The sequence below is a fragment of the Tursiops truncatus genome, chromosome 16, assembly GCF_011762595.2.
Source record: "Tursiops truncatus isolate mTurTru1 chromosome 16, mTurTru1.mat.Y, whole genome shotgun sequence".
NCBI lineage: Eukaryota > Metazoa > Chordata > Mammalia > Artiodactyla > Delphinidae > Tursiops > Tursiops truncatus.
Window position 1 is genome coordinate 38883546 of NC_047049.1, and position 16485 is coordinate 38900030.

General features: G+C 36.1%; 1 protein-coding gene across 2 annotated transcripts in view; it reads left to right on the top strand.

Moving 5' to 3' along the window:
* Nucleotides 1-16485, top strand: part of PRKG1 (protein kinase cGMP-dependent 1) — a 1078644-nt gene that overhangs the window by 87194 nt on the left and 974965 nt on the right. The gene's annotated exons all lie outside the window — the stretch shown is intronic.

The following is a 16485-nucleotide window of genomic DNA, read 5'->3' on the forward strand; positions in this document are numbered from 1 at the left end:
TTTTGGTCAGATAATCAAAGTGTCTTCAGCTCTACTTTTACCTCCCAGTATATGACTAGGTTTCCTGCTATGATGCTTCTATAAAAAGAGAATGTTTTCAGTGTTTCATATGTGTCTGATAGAGGCAGATCATGAAGGTTGGATGGTATATTAGCCACCTGATTAATAAGAGCAATAGCTTGCTTCATAAATCTTGCACAAACTAAGGTAGAAACTGCTTTGAAAAAAACCCGAGGCATGCACTGTATAAATACGTTCTGCGCTTACGTAAATTTTCATAATGTGTATTTCTAACTTGAAATTTATGATGGCATGTTTTCCTTTTGGAGGAAGAAAGAAGCCATGAAGAAATCATGACTGAATTAGCGGAGAAGAAAGTGAGTTCAGAAATGTCTGTAACAGAAGGCGGTTGGCGTAGAAAAATCACAGTCGATTTATCTGATGGCAGTTCGTGTTTTACCCAGAACATTCACGGCAGAGTCCTATAACTGTCAAGTTTCTAGGTCATTCAGAGGAGGGGTGTATTTGGGCAAGTCAATCAACTTCACTGAGTTTCACCCGGCTTATAAAAAAGAAGATACTATTTCTTTCTGGCAGTGGTTTTCAACTGGTGATGATTCTGTTCCCCAGGGACATTTGGCAATGTCTGGAGACATCTGGTTGTTGCAATGTGAGTGAGTGTGGAAGTGGGGGGAGTCTACTAGCATCTATTAGGTAAAGACCAGGGGTGCTACTCAACAGGGCAGCGACCCACAGCAAAGAATTACCTGTCCTTAGTGCCTGTGCTGAAAAACTTGCTTTCTAACTTCTTTGTAGGATTGTTATGAAGTTAGTATGGAATAAGTTGTGTGGATGTGTAATGTAAAGTGTAAAGCATTGTAGAGTAGCAATCAGTTTTATTCATATATGTAGCTGATTCACTTTGTTATACAGCAGAAACTGACACACCATCGTAAAGCAATTATACTCCAATAAAGATGTTAAAAAGTAAATAAATAAGAAGAAAAGATCAGTATTAATATTTCCATTAAATACTTGACATTATGTAAGAAGTGTTCTTTCTACACTAATTTTTCTTTGTGTCTTTTTTGACATATATCAGGCACCTGATATTTAAGTATTAATTTCTGTCATTTTTATTTCTTTATAGTTTTCAGCTTTTGTGTCAGTGTTATAAAGTTTTCCTCAAGCCAGAAGGACATAAATGTTCGGCTAGGCTTTCTTCCAACAAAAACAAAATACAATAAACAAAAACACAAACAATATACACTTGATAGAGAATTGCAGGGAAAGGAGGTGAAATTATAGGGCAAGGGTATATGTGGAAGGATGAGAGAAATGGACGAAATATACAGAGGCCAAGTGGAGGATATAAATATGGAGGCAAAATGTTAAGAACTATTAACAATTAGAAACCAAGTTTAAAGTATTTATGAGATTATAACATATCAATAGTTTCATATTATTTGATTATGTATTTTATTGGCAGGTATGTTTTTAAGAACACAGCTATTGTATAAAGCAGGGTGTACTTCACTTCAGCGATTTTCAAATGTTCGTTATTGATATTCCATTCAAGAAATGAGTATTTTGAAAACCTGTATGTTGCAGTTTTCCTCGTATATTTTTTCTAAAAAATTCTTTTTATTCGCGCCATTTGTGTTTTCTAAGACTAACTGCAACTTTACTAGCTATATTAGAAGAAGCTTGGAAATCGTAGTTAATATTTATTGAGTTTTTAGAATTCAGTGTCCAACATATAGAGCATGCTTTTTCTAAACAGTTTCCATGTATAAAATTTATTTAATTCTCAAAGTAATCCCGTGAGGTTAGGGGCTAATGTTTATTATCCCTTTTTATAGACAAGAAGACTGAGGCCCAACTGGTTTAGAGTTAGGAGTGAACCCAAGTAATCTGGATTCAGAACCCAAGCTCTTAACTATAGGGCTATGTATTAGTGAGGGTTCTCCAGAGAAAAAGAGCCAATAGGGTGTGTGTGTGTTTGTGTATCCGGGTACTGAGAGAGAGGTTTATTTTAAGGAATTGGCTTCCGTGATTGTGGAAGCTGGCAAGTCCAAAACCCTCAGGGTAAGGCCAGCAGGCTGGAGACGCAGGGAAAGGTTGATGCAACAGCTCAAGTCTGAAAGCCAACTGCTGGCGGAATTCACCTTCCTCAGGGGAGGTCAGTCTTTTTTCTGTTAAGGCCTTCAACTGATCGGATGAGGTCTACCGACATTAAGAAAGTAATCTGCTTTAACTCAAAGACTAATGATTTAAACGTTAATTCCATCTAAAAAAATACCTTCACAGAAATGTCTAGTGTAATGTTTGACCAAATATCTGGATGTCATGGGTTTGCAAGTTGACCTGGAAAATTAACCATCACAGGTCCATTCCTTGTCAACTTGGCACCCATATACATCTCCTTAAACCATACTCAGCCTCCAAGTAAAGACAGTAACAGGGTCATACTTCTGCCTAACATGACATAATGATCCTGTGTACAATGAAAACAAACAAACCCTTTTCCCAGAAAAGGATGCAAAGCCCGTGGGTAGTGTTTACTCTTCTCCTTAATACCTCGTAAATCAAATACTATGATGTGAAGTTAACAATACTTAAATACTATGATATAAAGTCAATACATCTTATGTTATATGATAAGGACTTATAAGAGAGAAGGAAACAAAGATTTTATGCACACATGCACTCACTCATACATACAAACACATTTGTAACAAAATAAAGAAGAAATACCTGTGGCAGATGTCCCTAAGTAAAGGTAAATATACTAATTTTTTCCCCATTGCATCAAGCTAATTTTAATATATTTTATTTATCTTCTTTTTACTGCTAGATTGACTAAATAGCAAGTCATCTTAATTATGCTTTTAAAAACAGGGTACCAGTATTCAAAGTCACAGATTTTGCTATGATGCTGTTGTTTGCTTCAGTTAAACTCACTAAATGACCATGATCTTATAACCTGATGCTGATCTGTCCCCAAGCCGTAATTCTAATCAGTTCCATGTAAGTTTGGCTGATTTTATGCTAATATTCTCATGTCAAAATAATTTTTAAAAACCCATCATTTAAATTTTTATAAGTTTTAATTGAGGAAATGTTTTATTGCTTAGTTTTTTATCAACATATTTAATCTTCTCAAAATTTAGATAGCACCCTTCTTGATATAGACGGATTCTTTTTCATCTGTGAACATTATTAATATTTATAGAGTATACCCTAGCAACAGTGGATGAATAGGCTATAGAGGATCTTTCACAAACTTGCATATTATCAAAACGTTCAGAAAAACACCCAGGAGTTAACATGAAAAATCAGTCCAATTTTTCCTGTCTCTCTTCAGTTAAATGAAGTTTTCTTCATAAAATACTTGTTTAACCTGTGTCCTTAATGATTTTTGTTTTAGCTTGGGCAGTGTCCCAAGTATTACTGCATACCTAAATGCCAAATTTTCTCATCGTTTTAACAAAGGAGAATGGTCGTATGTTAAGACTTTACTAATTAGGGTGACTGGGGAAAAATCATCTGGAGGTAGTGTAAATATATCATGTATTTTCAAGCAAAATGAGTTGTATGACTTTCAGTTATTTACAGTTACTGGCTAGTGGAAGTTTCTAGTTTTGATCAGAATTGTTTTGGTATTAGTTACTTAAGGCAGCAGTGGATCAAGTTGCTAAGGCTTGATTTATATTTTAATTATGTTTTCAAATATATAAATGACTCTTACAAAATACTTGAATACAGCTTATTTTCTTAAACCAATAGATATTGGCCTTAATTATGATGTAATACCTGTTAATATCTTTACATTCTTGCCCTCTTTTTTTTTCCATAAACATAAACGTCTGCCTACTGTCATCCAAAAGAAATTCTCATTTAGTGATTGAGAATTGGATATGTAAATCAAACACCTTCTTTAGGAATCTAATATTTTTGTAGTGAAAAATGTCTAGTTTATACCCATTGAAGTTGTTGATTTGCTTAGAGATATCATAGTTCCTGTGATCTTTCATTGTGGAAGCAGACAGATTATATTTTGTTTTCTGAAAATGGCAAGTACCTGTTTAGTGTTCTTTGATTATTGGCTATTTTAAGTTAAACTTTTAAGTGAAACCATCATGTTGCTGTTTTTCACAAGGTGCTTGTTAATGATAACGACTTTTATTAAGTCCTTATATATGGTCTCATATCCATCCCTCTCCTCTTATTAGTTCCTTCTTTCTTTCTGCAAGCATAACTGTGATTTGGTTTAATCTTTTTCTGTCTACCATCAATAGCACTGATTTTGTTTTCTTCGCAGTTTTTTAAAAATACTTTCATAAGAAGGAACAATTCTTTCAACTCATCACACAAGTGATTTTTTAAATAGGCCTTTTGTACACTAATTCTAAGGGATCTGTGATTATTCGCATCATCTCTCAAGGTTCTGTTGTTATTGCACTGAGGTTTCCCTTTTGTCTTCTGAAGACTGGTCATCTGCTTCCCTTTCCAGCGAGTCGGTTGATACCAGGTCTGCTTGTTGAGCTGATGTCCAACACTATTCTTCAACATGGATAATGGACCATGCTGGCCACCCACCATCAACAGTAAACTTATACAACTTCACACTGCAAGTTCTCTCCCACCCCCATCCCATCCCCTGAAACATTTTTACTGTTTTTATGATTAAATAACATACGAAAGCTGACATTCAAAGAGGAATTTTTATGTAAAATTGAACACTAATGAAGAGCTTCACCATGTCAGTTGGCATTCAAAACACTACCTGAGAGTATGAGGGAGTTGAATGCATTTTCATATGAATTAGTTCAGTAAATTTAACATGAGAAACAGACCATTTTATGCTCCAAAATCAGGTGTTGCCTTTTGGCCTTTTGAGTTTTTCATGTTCATCTGAAAGCTATGGTTAGAATAGTTAAAATATCAATGCACTTAAAGTTATTTTTGCAGTCCTTTTACAGGACCAAGCTTATCATGTTAATGATAAAGAACAAGCTGATGTGCTGTGTTAAAAATAAGACAACAGGCCCTGAATGCATCCACTTATGCTAAGCCCCATGTCACCAAATTGAGACTCAGTTATAGTTTTGGCTCTCCCAGAAATGGAATCTTAAACCAGTCAATCAGGAGTCACCTAATTAGCAGTAGTTAGGTAATCTGCCTGGTAGGCCCCTGACATCCCCTAAAAGGAAATTGACCTTGGCATAACCAATCCACTTTTTTGTCTAATATCACTTCCTCGTTCCTGCTCCCTTCTGCCTATAAAAGCCTTTTATTTTGTACAGCTCTTTAGGACTTCTTTTGTATTTACTTGATTGAATACTGCCCAATTCATGAACCATTAATTAAAACCAGTAAGATCTTTAAAATTTACTCAGTTGAATTTTGTTTTTTAACAACTGCTTATATAAAACCAAAATATCTATTTGGAGAAAATTTATAAGCAAAGGGAATCTGGAAGTTTTAAATGTGAATATTAAAATGTATTTTAGTTATGGAGTTAATGGCAAGGACAGGGAACTGAGACAGTTAGATGCCCCATGGGGTATCATGTTTATTTCGGGGTGCCAACCTTTCAAAAAGACTTGAATATACTTGAGTGAGTGCAGGAAGCATAACATTTATTTTTAGCAAGTTGCCATATCATGTACAGATGAAAGGTTCAGGAGGAGAGAATAACTGTTTTTAAAAGCTGAAAACACTCTCACATGAAAAGGGAGTTGGTCTTCATGAATCTAGATGACCAAAGAAAATGCAAGTTATAGGGAAGCTTACATTGGGTCTGCTTGAGAATCAATATTCTGCTAATTAATACGTTCTAGAAGTGATGAAGCAACCTGATGTCATGGCAAGAACCCCATCTCAGGAGGCACTCTAGCAGTGACTACATAGCATCTGCTTGGATAAAGTTTGTGTGGGTGGAGGGGGGTGGTTCCCTGTGGCTGAATTGAACACATCTCCTAATCCCTTTCCCAAGCTCCAAGATTCTGAGTTTGTGTTTTCTCTGAACAAGTACCTTACAAGTTAGCTTATGAGAGCCCCGCCCTCCAAAAGTTTCTTCTTAAAAACCCACCCCTGGATACAATGTGCATGTTTACTTTGGAATGTTTTTGTATTTCATATTATATAAATCTAGTAATACTGCCTGTATTCTTCTGCTACTTCACTTTTTTTTCAATATTAGCTCCCACTATTTTATACCCAATTTCTTTATCCTTTCTGCTATTGATTATACTTGGATTGTTTCCAGTTATGTTGCTCCTGATTACTAATGAGGTTGAGCATCTTTTCGTGTGTTTATATGCAGTTTGTGTTCTATGAAGTGTCTGTTGGAGTCTTCTGCCCATTTTTTTGTTGGTTGGTTGACTTTACATATTTCAGAGTTTAATCCTTGTCAATTACATGCATTGCAAATATTTTTCTCCCATCTATATAGCTTGTAGTTTTACTACTTTGTGAGTATCTTCTGAGGAACAGAAGTTACTAATTTTAATGTAGTCGAATATATCAGTCTTCTTCTTGGTCTGTGCTTTTTGTATCTCTGTAAGAAATCCTGGAAGGCAGTGTTTCTCATGCCCACATATGTGTGGATGAGTATGTGTGTGTCCGTGAAGGCATGTGTGTAGTAGGTTAGGCAGGTGAGGTATTATCTTTAAGGACTATATCCACATTTGTAATCTAAAGGAGTGTTGTCTCTTTCAAAGCAGGAAGCTGGAAAGGCAGTACATTTTAGCTTCTGTGTCCTTTTTTTCCAACATATTTAAAGAATTCTGTATAAGTTGTCCTTAGGGGACAGTAAATATGTTTTTGAATATGCTTGATGATAGCGATTTCCTTTCCCTGTGAGGGTAGATTTTACATTTGGAAATAATCACAAGCCGTTTAGTGACAGATTTGATGAATAGGGGTAAGTGATTAATATTTTTTTTGGCTAAAGTTTCTAAGGGTGTATGTGTATGTACCACTATAAAGTAATGACATTTTTTGTATAATTCAAGAAAAATTAAAGAAGTTTGATCAAGAACATCATTATCCAAAAATGACATATTTTGAAGGATAGTATTCTTAATATTGATTTGGATACTGAAGTCCTTGTTTGATTTTGTAAAATAAGCCTTATCACGTTGTGGTTATACTAATGTATAGTTCTCCATTTTCTTTCTAAATTATTAATGGTGAAAAAGAAAGTGAAGAGTGTAGCTTTTCTTACTTTTGAAGACTCCTGAAAGCCAAAATAATTAAAACTTGCTATGCTTATTTTTTTGAGATGATAGTTGAAAAGCCATCAATTTTTTTCAAAAAAATTAATCTGAAATTGGTACAACAGATCATGGATTATGTTAAAAAGGTACAACTATCTTTTCTTCTTCACAACAGTTACGGGATTTACTTCTGTGCTGACTCATTTTGCTAAAATATCACTATATCCATTCTTCAATTTTGAGAGAATGGCAAATTTGAAAGTTTAAAAATATATTTTTGATGAAAATGAAAACCAAAATCAGCATAGCTGAAAAAATGAAAAGAAAATGTGGATTAGTACCTTCTTGACAATTGTGTAAGAACACATTGATTTCTTGCTAATGAGGTGAAATTTACTTCAGCCATCCTTTCATGGAACTGTTGAGAAGTTTGCATGCTCAACAATAAACAGGATTCTAAAATTGTTGAGGGCTCATTTTAAGAACTCACAGATGTATTTCTTCAGGGACTTTAACAAGATTTTCAGTGATTTTTGTGGGGGGGCTAGATAGACTAATGCTTTTAATATCCATCCCTCTAATGAAAAATCCTTGAATGGTTAGTAATCGTTTTGGCACACTCTCAAAGGGCAGGGAAGATGGGCGCTACTTCCCAGCACAGTGAAACTGCCTGATGTGACTACCATGGCAACAGTCCACCCACCCCCACTCCAGGAAAGATTGAAATGGGTCTCTGAAGTCCTTCTTGGAATTCTCCCATGACTCCGCATTTGAGGAACGCAGCCTGTAATTGCACATACTTTATCTGAATTTAACTACTGTACCTTTGGAAGGTTGTGTTCTGAGTCTGATCTTTATGTTTTGATATTTATATTTAGATTTATATAATGATCTTTATATTTTATATTTAGGCCCTTCCATAAACTCCTTTCTGATGAAAATGAAAATATTTTTGTACCAAAGCTCCTGCAGAAGTGCCCAGATTTAGAATCATGATAGATGACTTAAAATGGTATTAAAATCAATTCCTGAGAATCCACATTTCATACATATTTAAAGTATCAAGGACTTGTTACTGAGTATATTTACATTAATGATTTATTTAATACCATTTTTTTGCCTAATTTGCCCAACTTTACCAAATTAAGTAGCTTTCTTTGTATCCAAAACTATCTTATAGTTATTCATAAGAATATATTTGAGCTAATGCTTTTAAACCCAAACATTTACTTTTTATTTGCTCTTTGCAATCTTGTGTAACTTAACTGGAAGAGTTAAGTTATTCTGTACACTTTTCAATATCAAAGCAAGTTACTCTGTTAATTTATCAATAGCAAAGCCATATTAGAAAAAGCATCTAGTGAAGGTGGCCAAACTCTTATGAAAGGTGGTTTTCCATTTCACAAATACACAATGGTGTATTTTCAGAGAGAAACCAAAATTTTTCATAAAATCGTAATTAATAGTCAGTGTTTAAAATTTTCCTTCAAAATCGAGTATGCTTCTTTAAAAGATCATTTATTCCCTACTGGTAAAACGAAGAGAGTGAGTGAGCATTTATTCCCAGTAGAACTTAGTTAATAGCCTATTGTAATAACTTTCATTAAAAGCCATTCACATACTCATCAATTTTTCTCATTTTTATGACTATAAGAACATAATTCAGTGTTACATTTTATATTTGGCTCATGTTTATAGACCATCATTTTACATTACTCTTTTATTAAATTGCATTTCATAATGGCTTAGAATATTTAATACCTTCAGCATATTCTTAAGGTAGATCTATGCTTTCTCCGATGGTTCATTCAATAATGGTACATGCCGTCAAATTAAGGCCATATTTAAAAGATTTCTGGTGCAAAGATTTGTATTGACTCACCCTGTTGGAAATACACACATATTTGTACTTTGTGCCCATGTACATGTACATGAGTTTACATGAAGTTATCCATTCTCAGAGTTCGGCTTATCTTCCAGGAGATGATGGGGTGGTGGTAGTGTCATATATAGGATTCTATAAATGGTTAAAATCAAATTTACAAGAAAAGCAGAAGATTAATGATAAGTATTGATGATAAGGCTCTCATGTGATTTAAAATTAGTCTGCAAAGAAAAAGCACTTGGTTTGTAGGTTTTTGAGCACCATTGTGCAGACCATTCTCTTCAAAGCAAATTAAGGTGACTTGTACAGAAAGTTTTGGAATTTCATTTAATCCTATGAATTTGAATTTTTATATAAGTTTATCAGTTGTAAAGGTCAAAGGCATATGAAATAGGAAAAATGTTTCAGCAGATTTTTCTTTGTGTTGAGAATTAGGTTACATATATACATAGCAGGCATTGCTGAACTACCATACTTTCTCTCCCTCCATATGGTGTGTTTCTACAAAAGTAGAAAGGGTGTTATAGATAAAGCAGAGCTTGGATTTAACTGAATGTAGTTCATGAATATATGAAATTCTTTGTATTTCCCTCAACAATTGAGAATAGCAAAGAAAGTTTTCAATGAAGTTCTTCAATAGTTTCCTTACTATGATTTACTAATTCATTTATTTGATTATTCATTTCTCAATTTCGATTCCTAAAAACTACCTCCTCGATGCTGACTATATCTCAGTGGGCACTGAGGATGTAATAGTGAACAAGACATACATGGCCCCTTCTCTTCTAGAGTTTCCATCCTGGTGATGGTAATAGGGGAAAAGGACAAAGAAAAAGCATGGAGGCAAGCAAATACATTCAGACAGTGATCAGTGCTATGAATACATTAGATACAACAGGATGATGTAAGAGAGAATCATGAAGGTGGGTGTCGTAATGATTGGGTGGCTCAGGGAAGGTTTCGCTGCAAGGGGAACATTTGAGTTGAAACCTGAATGACAAGAAGGAGCCAGACGCAAAAGTGTGGATACAGGATTCCAGATGAGGTCAGACAATGGCAAGTAGTAAAGCTACAAGGTGGGGAAATGTTAGAGACAGAAAGACGGCAATGGCATGAGTTAAGGTTGGAAAGGTTGGCAGAGGCAAGGTCACATGTGGTACCCAAATAAGTAGTTGATTTTTTATTCCAAGAGATTTAGGGGTTTAGGTTGAGATGGGACCTGGTTTGATTTATGTTTAATAGGTAAAAAAAAAAATGGATGGCACTAATAATCAGAGGTTGGAAAATATGTGTTGTAAAGTGGTGGGAGCAACAGGGATACCATTTGGGGGGCTATAGCAGTAATCTAAGCAAACTATGATGTTGGCTTGGGCTTGGATGGCAGTGTGGGAGATGTGGGAAGTGTGGTATATTCTGCAGCTCACAGTTGTGATATGGGTGAGAAAGAAAGAGAAATTAGGAATGACTTTTAGGTTTTTGATTTAAATAGTTGGGTAATGGTGGTGCCATTTTCCAAGATGGGAAAAAGTGAGAGGTGTTCGTGTTTAAGAAAGTAAATCAAGAATTCTGTTATGACAAGGTGAAGTCAAGGTGCCTATTAGACATCCCACTGGAGATTTCAAGTTGATGACAGTGGATACACGTCTGAAAGCTCAGTTAAGAGGTCAGATTGTGGCGGTACAAGAATTATAACTAAACCAAGCATAGGAGGAAGATTGACGAAAGTAGTTCTCTTATAATTATAGTTGTTTTACATGCCGCAGGTTAAGTAGGTAAATCATAGATACAAACGTTCATAAATATTTTAAAATTATCCATGAAAAATCCTCACAGAAAACTGAAAATTTCTTCCTACTTTGTGCAGACTAGTATCCTTAAGGCAAAGTGTAGTCTGTGGACCCTTTTAGGGGCTCCTTGAGGTCAAACCTATTTTCATAATAACATGAGCATGTTATTTGTCTTCTGTCTCATTCTCTCATGAGTGTACAGTAGAGTTTTGTAGAAGCCACATGATATGTGAGATATAGCAGCAGGTTGAATACAGAAGCAGAAAGTGCAGCTGTCTTCTATTGAGCCAGACATCAATTAGATTTCCAAACAGTATAAAACAGTGGGATGGTCCTATTAAATTTTTTGTTTTTAAAATGTAGTTAATTTTATTTAAAACTATATTTTAACATGTAATAAGTTTATTACTTTCAAGAGAGTGACTATTTACAAAAATTCTCAGTTTTAAGGTTTAATGGAATAAATATCGATAAATGCAGCCCATGTAAGCAAAAGCTTTTTGAGGTTTTCAGTAATTTTTCATAATGCAAAGAGGTTTTGAGGATAAAAGTTTGAGAACCACTGCCTTAAGCTATATGACCTGAAGACAAATATGACCAATTGGATGTTTGTTTCAGAAAACAATCGAGGATTAGTTTAAGGTTCAAAATATCAGATATCAACTCCCCAGCCTTCAAATAGCACAGAAATAGGACCATGTTACAAAACAAATGGTTTTTTAAATAAAGTCTTGGTTCATTAGAAACAAAATTTTCTGTAAGGGCTGGCATTTAAATCTAGAGCAAATAGCCAATACGTATCAACAGTGGGTGAGTAAGTTCCATTGAAGTGCTTATTATCCTGTTAATTACATTCCATTTCACAGTTTTGAAAGGTATTCTTGAGGCATTTTGTAGGTTCTGTTTGCACACCTTCTAACGTTTAAGATTTGGGAATCGAATTGAGTTCCCCAGTGATTATCCTGATTTAGTGTAATAGGATACTGATTTTTTTTTTTTTTTGTAATTAGACTTTAAATATAGTTCTAAAGGAATAAAAGAATCAAAATTTTTTAATCCAATCAGCATTTTTGGAGAAGAAAGTGGCTTTACCCTGTGCTTATTTCTCACTTAAAAACATCCTTGAAGATGCAACATTTTGTATTCTGAAGGCTCAGAACAACTCGTCTGGTACCTTAAATGCTTTCAGATTTAAAAAGAGAGTGCATTATTTTACATGTGGTCCCAGTGTAATACTCTCAATGCACAGGTAAAACTAAACTGTCAGCTTATTGCTTGGTTATCTCTTTTAAAATACTCGTTGCTAAGTAAATGTTTGAAATCTCTACTTATTTCTCTTGTGATACATTTTGCAAAGAGCTTTTTCATTTGCTAGTGCATTTGCTTGTTTTTGATATCTCACCACCAAGCATTTTCTTGGGATGAGTTAAAAAAAGATGCTGCTTTCATTTATTGTTCTTGGAAAGACAATGTTCTTCTTTCTACTCCGCAAAGCAGCTTTTATGAGACAAGTAACATTGGGAGATGAAAGACTTATTCCAACTGTGAACACACATGACATTATATTGTGATGAGAAATTAATTTTAATATTTGTTCTTTATGCAAGTTATAGTTCAGTGTTTTATACAACAGTACATTTTGTTTCCTGTTCTCACAAAGCACAGACTATTCTTGGCATAACCAGATGACTGAAGTAGGTTTCTGTCTCTTGTGCTTTATGTTATAAGCTTTGGCCATTTGGTCTCAGTTGTCTTGTAGAGAAATGACCACTGGACTAAAAGCTATAAATTCTAAGAGTTTAATCCAGATTCATCCCTTAAGCAGCATGTGACCATATTGAAATAATCCTCTCTGTACTTTACCTGCTCTACTCCCCGAATTCATGGATGATACCTCCTTTTCCCCTGGCATTAGCTCACGCTTAGAAACCCAGGAGTGGTTCCAGGCTCCACATCTGTTGATCTGCAAATCCTCTTCAGTCTATCAGCTTATCACTATCCTGTGTCCCTGTTTGCTACTGCTCTGGTTGAGGACTATTATAACTTCTTTTGAAATTTTCCAATTACTCTAGGTCTTTCTGTCTCTAGGCTTATTTCACTTTCATACGTTCTCTACACTACCATAAGCAAGATCTTACCCAAAGACAAATATGTTTATGTCATCTCCCTGTTTGATGTTTTCCAGTGCCTTCCCATGGTAAAAAGCCAAACTCCTTCTGGCAGATGACTATACAGTGTAATGAAGAGAGCTGGGTTTTGGAACTTAGCAGATGCGAACTTCAATCTTGATTTTGCCATCTAACTAGCTGAGTAACCTTGGGGAAATTCTCTAAACTTTTCTAGTCATCGTTGCCTCGTTTGTCAAGTAATATAGTATATGTCAAGCATCAATTCCTGTGTCTGGCACCGGGGTGCACCATTGCTTATTGATCTGCTTCTGCTTCCCTGTTAGATTCCCTGCACTCAGCACTCCGTGGCTCTGGCTCAACTTCTTCAAATAGTTGCTTGTCTTTCTGACTCTGTGTTTTCCTCTGACTGGAGTATATACACTGAAATATTACTGCTCTTCATGGTCAATGTAGATGTTGGCTCTGCTAAGAAGCCTTCTCTGACACCTCCTAACTGGGCTGGATTCTCTTTTCTGAAGTTCCTATAACATCTTCTGGGTCCCTCTATACAAGAACATTGGTCAGACTGTGTTTTGTTCATTCATCCAATTTATTCATTCAGGAAGTACTTATTTTGCATGTATTATGTGCCAGACATTGTTCCAAGTGTTTAGGTTATAGCAGAGACCAAAGGATACAAAATTTCTCTAGTACTTTTATCCTAATGGGGGAGATACACAACAAACAAACAAATACTATGTATAATGTGTATGTGTTGAGTACAGACATATATATATACATGCACACATTATATATATAGTGTGTGTCTGTGTATGTGTGTGTGTGTGTGTGTGTGTGTGTGTGTGTGTGTGTGTGTGAGCTATATATAGAGATCAGGTACCGATAAGTGCTATGAAAACCAAAGTGTGGTAAGGGGACAGAGAGTGACATGCAGGATGGGGAAGGATTGGTATATTTTGCACGGTAGTCACGGAAGGACTCTATCAGTTGAACATTAAGCAGAAGCAGAGACATGAATGAGGTGATGATGGGCCATGCTAATATCCGAAGGAAGAACATTTTAGGCAAAAGGAATAAAAATGTGTCAAGCCATGAGATGGGGTTGTGGTTGACATGTTCAAAGAACAGTATGGAACCCAGTGTGACTGGAGTGGGGTAAATGGTCACAGGGGTACAGGTGAAGGAGTTAGGTAAAGAAAGCAACGATAGAAGAGTTTCAATGGCATTGTAGCCATGGTAAGGGCTTTATATATATAAATATATATATATTTATATTTATAAATATATATAAATATAAAAATATATTCTTTTTTTGCTTTTAAGCACGGTGGGAATTCCTAGAAGGGTTTGAGCAAAAGAGCAACATGCTTTACCTTAGAGCTTTTTTGCAGCTATGACAAACTCTCTAGTAGCAAAAGGAAGCTGGGATATCAGTTAGGAGGCTATTGAAATAGTTAAGAAGGGGGATAATGATGACTTGGACTAAAGGGGTACAAGTGGAGATGGTAAGAAATGGTCAAATTTAGGAGCTGTTTTAAAAGTTCCGCCAGTAGTATCTGATAATGGGTTGGACTGGAAATTGTATGTGAGCTAAAGTGAAGCGTGAAGGATTCCGAATTTTGGGCCTGAACGACTATAGAACAATGGAGTTTGCCTTTTACAGAAATTAGGAAGACTAGCTGAGGAGCAAGACTGTCAGCAGATGTCTCGTGTTTGCTTATTTATTGTATTAGGGATTCACTAAGTTGCAGTATCACAAAAGCCCTCAGGGCTTTCCTGGTGGCACAGTGGTTGGGAGTCCGCCTGCCGATGCAGGGGACACGGGTTCGTGCCCTGGTCCAGGAACATCCCACATGCCGCGGAGCGGCTGGGCCCGTGAGCCATGGCCGCTGAGCCTGCGCGTCCGGAGCCTGTGCTCCGCAATGGGAGAGGCCACAACAGTGAGAGGCCTGCGTACAGCAAAAAAAAAAAGCCCTCAAAATACAATGGTTCAAATAAAATGTAAGTTTATTTCTCTTTGATGTAATATCCTTGAGGTCAGTGGAGGAAGCTGGGAGCAGCTATACTCCATGTGGTTATTTGGGCATCCAGGTTGCTTCCATCTTGTTGCTCTGCTATCACCCAGGTGTGATCATTATATAGAGAGCTGAAGCTGGGTCCTCACCAGGGACTACTAGGTGTTCCCACGTCTGGGATGGGGGGGACAGGAATGACAGGGCAAGGAGCTTCATCCTCAAGGGGAAGTTACACCCTTCACCTGCTCTCATCCTCTTGTCCAGAATGTAGCTACAAGAAAAGCTAGAAAAAAGTAATCTCTACAAAGGTAGCCATTTGTCTAGTTACAAGTTGGTGAGGGTGGTTCTCTTACTAAGATGAAGGAGGGAGTGAATTTTAGGGGATAGACATTAACATATTTCGCTCTTTCTCAGTAACTTAAGGTCAGGAACTACTTGTGTTCTCTATAACCCCAGTTCTTTAACCATAGTGCCTACACACAGTACATATTCCCTGCATGTTGGCTTCATTAATACCAAACTAGTTATATGGGACAGAAATTATTATATACTGGATGTTGTGTTTCCTCCTAGGAACTTGCTAATTAATTTCATAAATCATTTTTTACATTTCAGACTATATTGTTAATGTGTCTTTATCACTAATGCAGAAAAATATCTTTAAATCAGTGTTTTACATTTATTTATTATCCAGGATGAACAAAGGATGATGAGCTATTATTTATGTTTTTTATTTTTTATTTTATTTATTTATTTTTTTTGCGGTACGCGGGCCTCTCACTGTTGTGGCCTCTCCCGTCGTGGAGCACAGGCTCCGGACGCGCAGGCTCAGCGGCCACGGCTCACGGGCCCTGCCGCTCCACGGCATGTGGGATCCTCCTGGACCGGGGCACGAACCCGTGTCCCCTGCATCGGCAGGCAGACTCTCAACCACTGCGCCACCAGGGAAGCCCATTACTTATGTTTTTTAAAAGACTGTTTACCTCACACATTTGCTTCCAGATAACAATTTCAGAAATCACACTCGGTGGTGTAAGAATGAGTCACTTCCATGTAATAAAATTGCATCTCCTATTCCAAACTGCTTAATTCTCCAGACCTCACATAACATTTCACTTAAGCTACATGCTGCTGCTTCTTCCTGGAACTATTTAGCTTAGGAGTTAGAGAAGATGTATTTGGGTTTAAAGATTTTTTTTTTGATGAAAGAGTCGCAAACCATATAATGTTTAAAATATGTTTTGGAATAAGAAATCTACTCTGAAGATAAAATTTAATAAGAAAACAAGTTGGAGATACAGTGTTTTATAATCAGGCAACTGAGATGACACACAGGAAATATTATGTCTCTTTTGAAAAACTTGAGGTTGAGCTACTAGTATGAAAGAAAAATAGTTCCTATTTCTTTGTAGTATGCCATTTTGAAAATTGGCCCTATCTTCT